Source organism: Nicotiana sylvestris, chromosome 10, assembly GCF_000393655.2.
Source record: "Nicotiana sylvestris chromosome 10, ASM39365v2, whole genome shotgun sequence".
Lineage (NCBI taxonomy): Eukaryota > Viridiplantae > Streptophyta > Magnoliopsida > Solanales > Solanaceae > Nicotiana > Nicotiana sylvestris.
The window spans coordinates 47,499,846-47,515,538 of NC_091066.1; positions in this window are offsets into that span (position 1 = coordinate 47,499,846).

The following is a 15,693-nucleotide window of genomic DNA, read 5'->3' on the forward strand; positions in this document are numbered from 1 at the left end:
TTATTTTAAGTCTGTCTGCTCCATTCAATATAAAACATGCTCATAGTTTTACTCTTTAATCTGTTTGTTTGCCTAAATAGAAAACATGCTCATAGGGTTTCACTCTTTAATCTGATTGCTTTTCCCAAGTAGAAACCATGCCTATAAGGTTTGCATTATGCTGATAGGTCCCAAACAACCATGTCTTAAAATCAGATTCAATCATAGATGCCATGCCTATAGGAATTCAGTTATAATGAGTATTTGTGTATGTTTTTATGCATGCAAATCGTTAACAATTAGTAATCCACCTAGATATCATGCCTATAGGGATCTCTACTCGCAATATTGTCTAATAATTTAATTTAGTCTCATAAATCAACATCATTATGCATAGTTCATTTTTTAAACTGGTATTATTAAGTATTAAGCATTTTCTAAAACAAGCTCTTTCAAATTGCCTCAACCTCATTAGATATATAGGTATTAAAGGAGTCTATTTCAAAATCTGTTTGTTTTCTACATTAACATAGATACCAGTATTCTGCATATAGGCAAGCCTTAGGGTATTTTCAACAATTGCATTTCTCTGAAACTATCTTTGTCGCTTAATGTTTCTGATTCTAATAGGCTTTTTTAAAAGAGTCCCTAGGAAACTACTAAGGTATAATTTCTGAGTCTAAAAAAAGATTTTGGCTGTTTCTGCATATTCACTTAGATATTTTGCTTTAGGACATTATCTAATAAAGACCTTAACTGTGTTTGAATCGTGTTGCTTATATGTTTGTTTGAGGAGGAAACTCTGAGCCTTTTAATTACTCCCATTATGTGAAAGTCCTAAATGTTTTGATTGTCGCCTTAGAATTTTCGTCTTTCTAAACCTTAGGGGTATGTCTAGAACTACCTATAGGTAGAGGTCCTAACTCCCTCCAGGACCATTAATAAGGGACGGGTAGCAGCACGCAATAGGAACCATTGACCAAACACTCGCTTTGCATGACCTGTAAGGGGATGGGAAGGGTAGACATGGGATGTGATGACTACGCATTAATGTCATGTTTAGTACCTCATTGAGGAGTATTTACCGGATATTGCGTGGGGGTGATCCTATAGGATAACCAACCTAGGACCCCTCCTTACCCAAATCCTCTCTTTATTTAAACCTTTATTTTACAACTTGTCCAAACTTTATCTTCTTACTTGAGTTATCTAACATGATTTACTTGCAATTTTTTTGATTCAACTATTTATATGCACTAATTTGTGAATATAAGTTCAGTCGGGACCCACAGTTGTGGACCAAGAGGGGTGCCTAACACCTTCTCCTCGAGGTTACTTCGAGCCCTTACCCTAATCTCTGGTAATGCAAACCAACCCAAGAGTTAATTGCTCTAGGTGCCCTAACGCACCATAATTCGTTAGGTGGTGACTCTTCAAATACCCAATTTCAAAAAGGAAATGAGTCATTACACCCCGTAAATATCGAAACCCGAACCTCTGCCCCCGTCAAAAAGGGAAGAGAAAAAGGGGGCACGATAGCATGGCGACTCTGCTGGGGATATCTTTTAGACTCTTACCATAACAAATTTATCTTTGACAAATTAGTCCAAGCATACTTATCCCGTACCCTTCTCCCTTATTTGAATTTAATTGTCTATTTTTCAAGAATTTATGATTTCTTTATAGCCCTGAAACTGACTTATCTCTTTATTTTCTTTTTACTGTAACTGTCTTTCAATCATTTAAATGTTGTATTTATTTTTCCTGTGTGAAAATACTTGCATCCATGTTATTAATTACTGCATAATTCATACGCCTCATCATATTCCACTCGTGCGTCTCAAATCCTATAGCAACGCTTTAATGAGTGGTTGCGCTCTTCCTATTTACAACCCTTAAATTTGGAAAGGCTTATTTGCAGTAAAACCAATCGATCAGCGGTGCATTCGACGGTTCCGTGCCTTCCTCCTCAAGTTGTCCACTTGAGGGTACCAGTCTAAAACCACATAGAAACCTTACTCTGTTTATATTTTGCATGCATCATGGTCAAACCTAGTTGGATCAGTTATGTTGTCCACATAATGATCCTTTAAGATAAGCCTTATCCAAAAGTCCATCAGGTTTTCCATAATCCTAACGGACACAATCACGTTCTGTGCATTAATTTGGAGAACTAAATGTCTATATGTTGATCATAAATGTATAAATAGTCAAGTCTGGTGGGGGTAAGGCCTAACCCCTTTTGTTTTGTAGAAAATGAGGAACGAGGTCCCTAGCTTCGGTATGGTTAGCACACCCTCACTCTTGCTAGACTGGTGGAGGAATCTTCCATCAGAAAACCAAATCAATGAATGAAAAGAGAGGGCTGCCAAATCTAGCAAAAAGCTGGAATACCTGGAATACAACCTGTTGGAATTAGAAGGTAAAGTGAGGAAGAGAATCACCGACTGCCAGAATGTTGAGGGAATGAAGGAGGACATTTGGCAAAGGCATTCTTACTTGTGAACCTACGCGAACTGGAGGATTTGATCTACGAGAACATTCAACCTGAGGAAGTCCTTCTAGGACCTAATAGGCTAGATTTATTTGCTTTTCCTAAAAATGTAATAAGGTTAAGTGCCAGTAGTGGCTTATTTTATTATTATCTTAGTGTCGTTTTGGGATTTGTCTATTTTTGTATTATGAAATGAAGCATTTATTTCCATTTGAAGTTCTCCAAATTTATTTGTTGCTAGGCCGACCTCGGGCACAACGAGGTTCCCAAATTAAGACGTGAATTTACATTTCCGCAATATGTGTTTAAATACTGCAAACATTTTAGGATCCTCACTAAATTGTTACCTTTTGTTTTTGTTTATTTTAATTATTATTCCCATCCCCTTAGGTTGGTTCATCCATACTGGCCTCATCAGCATATCATACCAGATCTAGAGGCCCTCCACCTCTTCCTCCTCCAAGCAACACAAAAAGTAGAGCGGAAACAAAGATGGACGACTTAAGTGGAATACAAAAGGAAAATGGTGAGAACTCAGAAACTTCCATTGGCCGCAGTACTCCGGCCCCGAATGACCTGGTTTTGAGACTGGAATAAAAGATACTAGAACTGCAAGGAGAACTTGAGTAGGTTTACAATTTGGCAAACTTGTCACTCACCCTTAATGTCCCTGATATCCACCAACATAACACAAAGAACCCAATACCTGCTCAGAACACACAAAACCAACAGCCACAAAATCCTACTGCACCAAATCAATACGCAACTCCACCTCAAAATATCAATCCATTGCCAATGACAACTCCCCCACAACACCATCATCAACCGATTCATTACCCACCAACTACCACTTACCATACTCTCCAAAATACACCACAACTCATTTCCGATCCACAAAACTCCACCAATGACCATCACTATACCCAAGTTTCTGGCATCCATCAGAGCAACCCCATATATGTGAAAACTATACCACATTCTACCCAACCCATCTCATGTACACTGGAACCCTCCGAGAAGGACCTGCTTATAAAGAACATAGCCGAAGAACTCAATAAGTTAAAAAGCCGAGTTCAAGGTGTTGAATGTGATAGAGGAATAGAAGGTTTGAACTATGAAGATCTGTCCATACAACCCGATGTGGAATTGACAGAGGGGTACAAACCTCCAAGTTCGAAATGTTTGATGGTATAGGTGATCCCAGGGTTCATCTAAGGACCTACTGTGACAAGCTTGTCGGGGTTGGAAAGGATGAAAAGATTCAAATGAAGCTCTTTGTGAGGAGCCTTACTAGGGACGCTTTGTCTTGGTATATCAACCAGAATCCCAAGAAATGGTCAAATTGGGTAAGGATGGCGTCGGATTTCATGGACCGATTCAGGTTCAACACGGAGAATGCACCGGATGTATTCTACATTCAGAATCTCAAGAAGAAACCTACTGAGACTTTCCACGAATATGCTACTCATTAGAGGTCAGAAACTGCCAAGGTCAGTCCCCCTTTGGACGAAGAACAAATAAATAAATTCTTTGTTAGAGCATAGAATCTGCAATATTATATGAGGTTGATGGTTATCGAAAATCATAAATTTCTGATATCATCATGCTCGGGGAAGGGATCGAGGAAGAAATCAAAAGCAGGATGGTAACAAATTTCGAGGCACTGTAAGCCATGAATAAGGCAATCCAATAAGACGGCATTTCGAATGAGAGAGATGTCGGGGCAGTAATGGTGGCCCAGGGCCCAAAAACTCCACTCACATACCAGACACCTCCACCCACATATCAAACACCTCCACCCACCTATCAAACACCTCCACCCACATACCAATCATCACCACCTACATATCAGCCTTCATTTCCCAGATACTCACAACCAGCCATTGTCCATCACACCTATAATTCCCAACCGTCCCACTTCCAATCACCACCAACTCACCAAAATTATCCAAGACCGAGACCGAATTTTGATCCCAAGCCACTTAGACAATACACAACCATTGTTGAGCCCATCGACCAATTGTATGAAAGGTTAAAGGTCGCAGTTTACGTCAGTCCTATTCTCGCTTTAGCACTAGAAAATCCTTCCTAATGGGTCAATTCGAACAAAACCTATGCATACCACTCCGATATGAAAGGGCTGCTGAGTGCTGAACATTGAATGATAAGATCCAGACACTCATTGACAACAAGGTCATACAAGCGAAGAAGCCACACCTAATGTCCGCAACAATCCCCTCCCTAATCATAGAGGTGACGGTGTACATGTTATAGTAACAAATGAAGAATGGGACCCTAAGGGGTCAATCGAGCTTATCCGAGAAGGCGATGACTTTAAGGTTGCAGTTACACTTACTCCTATCGTGGTCTAGACTCAGGCACCTATTGATATTGAGGTAACTGCATCAGTTCAATTCGAGGTAGAAGTAGCTCCGCCCACAGCCACCTCCGCTCCATTTGAAGTAGAAGTGGTCACACCTTTTACTGTGATGGTGTCAATCACACCCCCATTATACTCAAAAGCAATACCCTAGGATTATGTCGCCGAGGCTCGGCAAAAGGGAAAACTAAGATAGAGGAATATGATGCCGCACAAGGAATGACTAGAACTAGAAGAGTCTACACACCTGAACACCTGGGAGGTTCAAATAAGGATGCCACTGCTAGGCAGCCTGTAATTGAGACCGGGCCAGATGACCTATGGAAGAAAGTACAGGCAAAATATTATTTTGTTGTTGACCATCTGAACAAAGTCCCTGTTCAGATATATATCCTGTCTTTATCACAGAATTCAGAGGCACACAAGAACGCCTTGATGAAAGTACAGATCGAGGCTTATCTACCCGATAATATCACTGGTGAAGAAATGGCCAACATGGTTGGTCAAGTGCTGGAGAGCCATAATATTATCTTCCACAAAGATGAGCTGCCACCTAAAGGTCCGAACCACAATCGAGCATTGCATATTACAGTACAATTTGAAGACAAGTTCATTGTCAAGGTCGTGGTTTATGGAGGTTCGAGTATAAATATTTGTCCGTTGGATACCCTGAAAAGGTTGGACAAAGGTTTCCATGAAATATGGACAGGAAGCATGAATGTGAAGGCTTTTGATGGGTCCCAGAGGGCCATAATCGGGGAAATCAGTCTGTGCTTGCAAATGAGGCCAACTTGGTTCGACGTTAAATTTCAAGTGCTTGACATACCAGCCTCATATAACCTTTTGGTGGGCCGCCCATGGATCTATGCTGCTAGAGCCGTGCCCTCCACACTACATCAAGTCGTAAAATTTGAATGTAACCATCAAGTGGTAATCATCCATGGAGATAGGAGTAACACCATATACACTAGTCAAACCATCTCGGTCATTGGATATAGAAGAAGTCTAGGAGAAGAAACATATCACCACATTGAACGGGTCAATGTTGTGGAAAAGGATAAGTGGTAGAGCAACAAAATAGAAATCATACTAGCATGATCCGGATATGAACCCGGTAAAGGGTTGGGAAAGAACCTCCAGGGTATCACCAAGCCGATACGGCTAAAAAATCATGGTACCACCTTTGGGCTCGGATACCTATATACATGGCAAGAGTACAGGGAGTGGTCGCCTCCATGGTGTGGACCGTACTACCCTAAGTACCACGTTTGGAACAAGCTTTCCAACAGGCTGACACAATATGGGGAACTGCAGAAGAAGAAGCACTAGCTGGGCTGAAGGATCTGTTCTTGGAAGACGATGACACAGATTGTTATGCCATAATTGAGGAGGAGGAAGAAGAAGGCCTCAGCATTCAAACTGTGTCAAAGGGAGCTATTATCAAATACTGGACCGCCACACCATCCCGAGCCTGCCGTGTCCCTGGGTAGCTTGGTAGAATTTATAGCTGTTCTAGGCATTTAAATTTTTTCAGCAATTTTGTTTTAAGATTTTTGTTTCAAAATAAATGCTCGACCCACTGAGTCAATCTTTATTTGAACAATTTTCTCAGTTTTAATCAAATGCATTTATCCTTTATCATTATTCATTACTATTTTTATACTCTTCCCTTCTACAGTGATATTATTACTTTTCCTAATGAACCAGTGACTGTGACATGTAATAAGGCAACGTAACATGAGAATAGTGACTCAGAGGAAGAAGATGAGATACCCGAGGAAATTGTCAGAGAAGTTGAGAATTTTGAGAACAAGCCTAAATCCAACTTGGACGAAATAGAAGTAGTAAATTTGGGAGACGTCGAGACCGTCAAAGAGACCTGAATCAACATTCATTTCTCGCCAACAGAAAAGGAAGAGTACATCTTTTTCTAAAGGAATATAAGGATATCTCCGCATGGTCGTATGCCGATATGACCGGTTTGAGCACATCTATAGTAGCTCACAAGTTGCCTACCAATTTTCATGTGCCCGCCAGTCAAGCAGAAACTCAGAAAATTCAAACCATACATGAGTCTGAAAATCAAGGAGGAAGTTACCAAACAGATCAAAGCCAAGGTTCTCAGGGTGGTTGAGTACCCAATATGGTTAGCTAACATTGTGCCAATTCCGAAGAAAGATGGGAAGGTCCGAGTATGTGTTGATTATCGGGATTTAAACAGAGCAAGTACCAAAGACGACTTTCCACTGCCAAATATACATATCCTGATCGATAACTACGCCAAGCATGAACTCCAATCCTTTATAGATTGCTTCGCAAGTTATCACCAGATCTAGATGGATGAAGAAGATGTCGAAAAGATAGCTTTTATTACGCCTTGGGGTGTATACTATTATAAGATGATGCCATTCGGTCTAAAGAATGTTGGGTCTACCTACATAAGGGCCATGAAAACCATCTTCCATGATATGTACACAAGGAAATAGAGGTATATGTGGACGACATCATTATCAAATCCAAGAGAGCCGCAAATCACATAGCAGACTTGAGGAAATTCTTTGACAGGGTCAAGAGGTACAATTTAAAGTTGAACCCTACAAAGTGTGCATTCGGAGTTCCCGTAGGAAAGTTATTGGGATTCATTGTCAGTCGCCGAGGGATCGAGCTAGATCCAACTAAAGTCAAAGCTATTCAGGAGTTACCACCACCTAAAAGCAAAAAGGATGTGATGAGCTTCCTAGGACGGCTTAACTATATCAGTCAATTCATAGCACAGTCCACAGTAATATGTGAACCCATCTTCAAGATGATGAGGAAAGATGCCGAGATGAGTTGGACCAAGGATTGTCAAAAAGCTTTTGAAAAGATCAAGGAATACCTGTCCACACTGCTAGTTCTAGTCCCGCCAGAACCAGGATGACCTTTGCTACTTTATCTATCCGTGTTAGATGGAGCCTTTGGATATGTTCTGGGACAACATGATGAGACAGGAAGAAATGAGCAAGTCATATATTACCTGAGTAAGAAATTCACACCTTATAAAGCACGGTATTCTCTGCTTGAACGCACTTGCTGTGATTTGACCTGGACAGCCCAGAAATTGAGGCATTATTTCTGTGCCTACACCACATACCTCATATCCAGGATGGATCCCCTAAAGTACATATTTTAGAAGCCCATGCCTACTAGGAATTTGGCTAAATGGAAGATACTACTGAGTGAGTTTGACATCGTCTATGTAACTCAAAAGGAAGTCAAGGGACAAGCATTGATAGATCACCTCGCTAAAAATCTAGTAGGAGGAGAATACGAACCCTTCAAAACATATTTTCCTGTTGAAGAAGTATAATTCATAGGAGAAGACATTACTGAAGCATATGACGGTTGAAGGATGTTCTTTGATGGAGCCGCAAATTTCAAAGGAGTAGACATTGGAGCAGTTTTTGTGTTAGAAACGGGTCAGCATTATCCCATATCTGCTAAACTCAGATTTTCCTACAAAAACAACATGACGGAATATGAAGTCTGCATACTAGGGCTCAACATGGCAGTCAACATGAACATTCAGGAGTTGCTGGTGATCGGTGACTTAGATTTGCTTGTGCACCAGGTACTAGGAGAGTGGGCCACCAAGAATTCCAAGATACTTCTATAACTGCACCATGTGCAGGAGTTGAAAAGGAGGTTCACAAAGATAAAATTCTGACATGTGCCATTCAAAATGAGTTTGTCTACGCATTAGCCACTTTGTCATCCATGATACAACATCCAAATAAGAACTATATTGATCCTATTCCGGTGAGGATCCATAATCAGCCAGCATATGTGCTCATGTCAAGGAGGAAGTTGATGGAAAGCCTTGGTTCCATGACATCAAGGAGTACTTATCAAAAGGAGAATACCCGGAGCATGCAAATCACATTCAGAAACGCATGCTCCAGAGATTGTCAAATTACTTCTTCCACAATGAAGGGAACTTGTACAGAAGAACTCCGGATTTGGGTTTTCTAAGGTGTATTGACACAAAGGAAGCTTTTAAGCTACTTGAGGATGTGCATGCTGGGACATGTAGTCCGCATATGAATGGTTGTGTTCTGGCCAACAAGATACTCAGGGCAGGTTACTTTTGGATGACCATGGAGACAGATTGTTTTTAGTATGTCCGTAAATACTTTCAATGTCAAGTGCATGCTGACATGATAAAAGTGCCGCTAAATGAGCTCAATGCAACGAGCTCACCTTTTCCATTCGCCACTTGGGGAATGGATGTTATCGGTCCAATTGAGCCCACTGCTTCAAACGAACACTAGTTTATTCTGGTAGCCATTGATTACTTTACAAAATGGGTAGAAGCTGTATCTTACAAAGCTGTAACCAAGAAAGTTGTCGCAGATTTTGTCAAGGGTCGTATTGTCTGCCGATTCGGAGTCCCTGAGTCCATTATTACTGACAATGCCGCCAAGCTCAATAGTGATCCGATGAAAGCTATATGTGAAACTTTAAAAATCAAACACAAGAATTCCACCGCATACAGACCTCAGATGAATGGAGCCATAGAAGTCGCCAACAAAAACATTAAGAAGATACTAAGCAAAATGGTATAGAATAACAAGCAGTGGCATGAGAAGATACCATTTACTCTGGTAGGGTACCGCAACACAGTTCGCACGTCAACCGGGGAAACCCCTACATACTGGTTTATGGTACCGAGGCTGTCATCCCAGCCGAGGTAGAGATTCCTTCTTTAAGAGTCATATGGGAAGCTGAGCTCAGCGATGCAAAATGGATAAGAAGTCACTATGAACAATTGGCCCTTATCGATAAAAAGAGGATGAATGCAATATGTCACGACCAACTTTACCAGAACAGAATGTCCAGAGCTTTCAACAAAAGGGTCAAACCAATACAGTTCGCACCAGGGCAGCTGGTATTGAAGAAAATCTTCCCATACCAAGATGAGGCTAAAGGGAAATTCTCTCTCAACTGGCATGGTCCGTACATGGTTCACAGGGTCCTGACAGGAGGAGCACTCATACTTGCAAAAATGGATGGAGAAAGCTGGAAAAAACCAATCAATTCAGACGTAGTCAAGAGATACTATGCTTAGATTATTTCACATTTATTTTCTGATGTAATTGAACTACGCTTAACCTGATTCCCGTTTAAGAGGGGATACGTAGGCATCCTTATGGGTTCGGTCATATCATAATAAAATTTTCATTTCCTCCAAAATCAAAAACTGGGGCAAAATTTTGAGAAGGGTCCTCAAAATTCATAAGCAAGTCCAGCCAGTGCCATCACATGCCAGGAAGTCAGTAATCAGTCAAGAACAATAGCAGAATTTTGAGAAGGATTCTCAAAATTCTAAAGAAGATTTAGCAGGGTCTACAATCCACAAACAGTTAAAATCATCTGCCAAACTGGGGAAGAATTTTGAGGATGACCCTCAAAATTCCAACATAAGAGAGCTGCAATGCCTTTGAAATGTGTCACAGTCGTTAGTTCATCAAAAATTACTTGATATATCCATACGATTCCAGAAACGATTCTATTTTATCAATGCATATTTTTTGAAAACTATTTTTCAAAACCGTTAGGTGCTACCTAGGGGAACTCGAAGGGGGCTTCCATAGCGGAGCAGAGCAAGGCCGACAGACGAAGCAAGAACCAACCTCCCCTCATAAAACTTACGATTTTTCTTTGAACGTAGGCACATTTGACGTAACAGTAGCATTCGCAAAGCATATATACACAAAGTAAATTCCCTATCAATACGACCATCAGACGCTGAACATATCCTAGCTAAGACATACTCTACCCTTATCTACTATTCTCTCTTTGCATGAGTCTAATCTCTTACTCCCCATTTGCATGGGACATAAGCCCTATCCCGAATTTTGCATGAGGTTAAGCTCTACCTCCAGAGTTGCATAAGGCTAAGAAATTCCTTCTCTCTGCATGAGACTGAGCCCTGTCTCCAATCTTGCATGAGTCTAATATCTGACTCCCCATTTGCATGGGACTAAGCCCTGTCCCGAATCTTACATGAGGTTAAGCTCTACCTCCATATTTCCATAAGGCTAAGCATTGCCTTCTTCCTGCATGAGTCTAATCTCTGACTCCACATTTGCATGAGACTAAGCTCTGTCTCCAATCTTGCATGAGTCTAATCACGAACTCCATATTTGCATGAAGCTAAGTACTGCCTTCTCTTTGCATGAGTTTAAGCTCTACCTCCATATTTGCATAAGGCTAAGTATTGTCTTCCATTTGTATGGGACTAAGCCCTGCCCTGAATCTTGCATGAGGTTAAGCTCTACCTCTATATTTGCATTAGGCTAAGCATTGCCTTCCATTTGCATGGGACTAAGCCATGTCCCGAATTTTGCATGAGGTTAAGCTCTACCTCCATACTTGCGTAAGGCTACGCACTGCCTTCCTTTTGCATGAGTCTAATCTCTGACTCCCTATTTGCATGAATCTAATCCTTGACTCCCTACTTGCATGAGTCTAAGCCTTGACTCCATATTTGCATGAGGCTAATCCTTGCCTCCATATTTGCATGAGTCTAGTCCTTGACTCCATATTTGCACGAGGCTTATCCTTGCCTCCCCACTTGCATAAGGGTAATCCTTACCTCTCCACTTGTACGGGACTAAGCATTGTCCCTTCTTTGCACAAATATCACTCTATTTCTATTTCTATCTGCTTGTTTTTCAATCGGGCTAAGCTTTGCCCTCTACTTTGCAAGACTAAGCCTCGTCTTTTTACATCATATTATCGCATATCATGAGCTGAAACATCACCAATCTATCCGAAGTCCTCATAGTCTAAAGGCACCATCCTCATAGTCGGAAGACACCATACCATGGCCTGAGGATCTCTCAAATTTTCATATCATTATTCAAAGGTGTCATGGTTCTGAGGCACCATTTTCATGGCCCGAGAACAACATTTCATGGCATGCAAATCCTTCATTAAACAATTCATGGCCCAGGACGTCATAGTCCAAGGACGTCATCTTTAACCGTCCGAAGACAACCTTCATGGTCCAAAGGGAATCTGCATCATGTTTAAATTTTCGCAAATACATTTGTAGCATGTCTTATTTGTAGGTAACTAGTAAGAAACCACTATCCTCGCAGGAGAGATCTCGCTCCAGTTCTCTCCAACAGTCCCGAACCTCAACCGCTCATCATAGTCGCTTCCACATCTTGTGTCCGTTCTTGCAGTAGTTTCATTGGCATACTCCGCAGGTGAATCCAGAACTACACATGGCCTGATTCCTATAAATCCAGGGATATATAGGCAACTCGAAAATTGGAGTCTGGCCTTTTTCTTTCAAAATGTCCCATCTAGTCAAAATTGGCCATCATTTCTTTACCCGAAAACTCTTTCATCCTTCCCGGGTAAAGAGGGTAGCTGTTGATACCCAATTTTTCCCTATATATATTAAATATGCATAAATACCTTTAAAATAGCATATGTATGCATATATAAGCATGCACAAGACTTTTATACTTTTCCCATAATTTTAAGGGTTTAAATTGATTTGTTTTCTACCCTTTTACTTCTAAAATCCCCAATAATTATTTTCAAAATTGTTGTTATGATGATGTATTCATCTAATTTCTATACTTATGCCAAAATATGGCTAATATATTTTTATAATTATATTTAGTATTTTTTAAGCTAAATTGCACATAGTTGCAATGTTAGCCCATTTTAATGTATAATTATATTTTACATGTGTAAAATTGGCCCCTATATTTTTAAAAAGATAATTGTATATTTTAACAATTTGGTATAGAAAAATTATTTTCAAACAACAATTTATTATTTATTATAACTAAAATAGGGAAAATTGGCTATTTAATTTATAGCCTGACTTGGCTTTCGATTTTAGCCAAATTGGACCCAATACCCAGCCCAATTTCGGAGTAAAATACCCGACTCAGGCCCTAATTACTCCTACCTGACCCAAAGCATCATTAAATCCCAACCGTTGATCTAAAAGATCAACGACTCTCATTTGCCCTTTCCTTTTTTAACTCTAAACAACCCCCAACCCTAATCACTCTTCCAAACATGCCGCCTTTGAATCCTCTGGTCTTATCTCTTCTCTCAACCTAACCCTAGACTTCTTCAACCACCTCCTCCCTCTCCAGCCATCTTTGGCGACTCTTTTTAAATCCTAAGCCTCCAATGGTCCCTTCAACGCCTTGCTCATCATTTCTGAGGCCTTCAAGGGCCCTGGGCCATGCCGATTTGTATCTAGGGTTTCAGGTTTGGTTGTTCATGGCTTCTCCGATGTGATTTTGGGCAAAATAACACCATATATGTTACGATCTTTGAAGTTTATAGCAAGTTCTTCCGTTTCTATTTGTGTTTCCTTTGAAACCTTAACTTTCTTATGTATCTCTCAGATTTGTGCTCCTTTTAAGATTTAAGCCTGTTTCTTTCTATGTTTTACACTATTCTCAAACTTCTTTTGAAAAGTCATCAACTTTAAACCGCTTTTACTTTCTTTAAAATTAGGGTTTCTCGGAGTTTCTTCTACACTTGTTTAAACCGATTTTTCTTTATGTTTAAACCTCCTTCCTTGCATATCTTGACTGATTTTGTGTTCTTAATGCTTTTTCAACTCGACTCTGTTAAAATCCCTAATTTCTTATATCTTCTTTGTTTTGTTCTGTGTGTTAACATGACTACTTGATTTTTGTTAAGTTTCTATGGTTACAATTCTTCGAATGGGTTTTCTACTGAGTCTTTAGCCTACTTGTGTCACCTATGTGTGATTGTATTCATCCTGATTGTTCATCTCTTGCTTCTTTCTGTCGATATGGCTGATCTTGCATGTTTGCTACGTCTGTTTGTTCTCCTCTATTTATATGTTAAAATATAGAATCATGACTCCCTCTTGATTGATTTTTATTTCCTTAATTGATGGTTTGATTGAAAGATTTTCTTTTAAGACCCTAAAACACCGCCTAGTCTATTTAAATTGACTAATTCCATTTCCTTATTTACTGTGGTACTTCATTCTTACTGAATCCTTTCTTTTATTAGTATATTTTGTACTTAGAGTCAATCATGTGCTCTATACTTTTACTACCCCTTATATGGTAAAAATCAGTCTTTCTCAACTGATTTTCTTTCCTTGATTATCCCTGTTGGTATCCATTTAAGCTGTGATTCCTTGATTAAAGTGGAGCACTTGTATTAATTGGATTCTAATTGTGATTACTTCCATAATTATGCTAAACCTTTACTTGTTACCTTATTTTTCTACCTATTATCAAAACTATAAATACTCTAAGTATTTCATTAACATAGGGCACGAACACTTGGTTTCAAAAACTATCTCTCTTACTAAAAAATCCCTGCTCTCTCTCTTGTGCTATTTGCTACTGTTAGCCGGCTGCAAGCCAAGGTTAACCATTTGTGCTCTCTTGTTCTTTCATTATATTTATTCTCCTCTTCAATGGTATGTCCTAATTTCAATTTAGAGTTCCAACAACAACATGCTTCTATTATTATTTCAGTTTCTCTTATTTCTGGTTTGCTTCTATTTGTTGTTTTGTTGTGAAATTTGTAGTTAAAAGTTACCTAATCAGCATGTTATTATGTCTTTCCCTTCCTTTAGATTAATACATTCCCCTTATATATGTTTCTGAGCATGCCTTACCAATTGTCTCTTACTTATTGTATACTTACCATCTTATATCCCATAGATCCCCAAATCCCCATCACCCCTATATGTGTTTGTGTTCTTCATGACTGGTTCTGTGATTATGCCAGTGTCAGCTGTTTCTGAGCCTGTCTGAACCAGTTCTAAGACCTTTGCTAGGTTATGTGTTTGCAGCCAAATGTTCTATGTGTCCCAAACCCCTTGACCCCTTGTGTGACAACTGAGTTCACTTGGTTCTGTGAACTAGTTGTGCATGATCCTATCCTAAGGTGTTTGAACTTTGTTAACTACTCCAATCTCTTCTTCAAACAATCTATGTTGCTTTACTGAATTACTTTTGTTAAAGTACAATCTTACTAAAATCTTTTTCAACTTATGTCCTTCACTTTCACTTTACTCTTAGTCAATAAGTTTTGCCCCCTCTAGTATGTGTACTGCCATGGGATCCTTTTGATAACCCTATGAACTCGGGCATACTGAGGCTGGCCATTCCACACTGCACTTGTTTAGTTATTTGGTTACTAAGTATAGGTAGCACTGCCCGGGGTCCTTGAGACTCTTAGGGAACTTTGATGCATCAAGACTCTAATTTGTCTAATGGTACTGAGGCTTATGAGACCATTGGAGGCTTTGGGAAACTCGGGCCTAATTGAAGGCTCCCTATAGAATAGCTTCTTGATCTTTTTATTTTACTTAGGTAATTCATTCATTGGCCTGTAATAATTTGTAAACAGATATTTGGGGTATCTAGCAAAAAAGGGTGGGTAGATGCATACTTTCTAGGGTAATACGAGTAGAAATCCTGCTCTTAGGTCCTTACTTTTAAGTCTGTCTGCTCCACTCAATAGAAAACACGCTTATAGGTTTACTCTTTAATCTGTTTGTTTTGCCTAAATAGAAAACATGCTCATAGGGTTTCACTCTTTAATCTGATCGCTTTGCCCAAGTACAAACCATGTCTATAAGGTTTGCATTCTGACATGTTAGAAACCATGCTTATAGGTCCCAAACAATCATTTCTTAAAATCAGATTCAATCATAGATGCCATGCCTATAGGAATTCAGTTACAATGAATGTTTATGTATGTTTTTATGCTTGCAAATCGTTAACAATCAGTAATCCACCTAGATATCATGCCTATATGAATC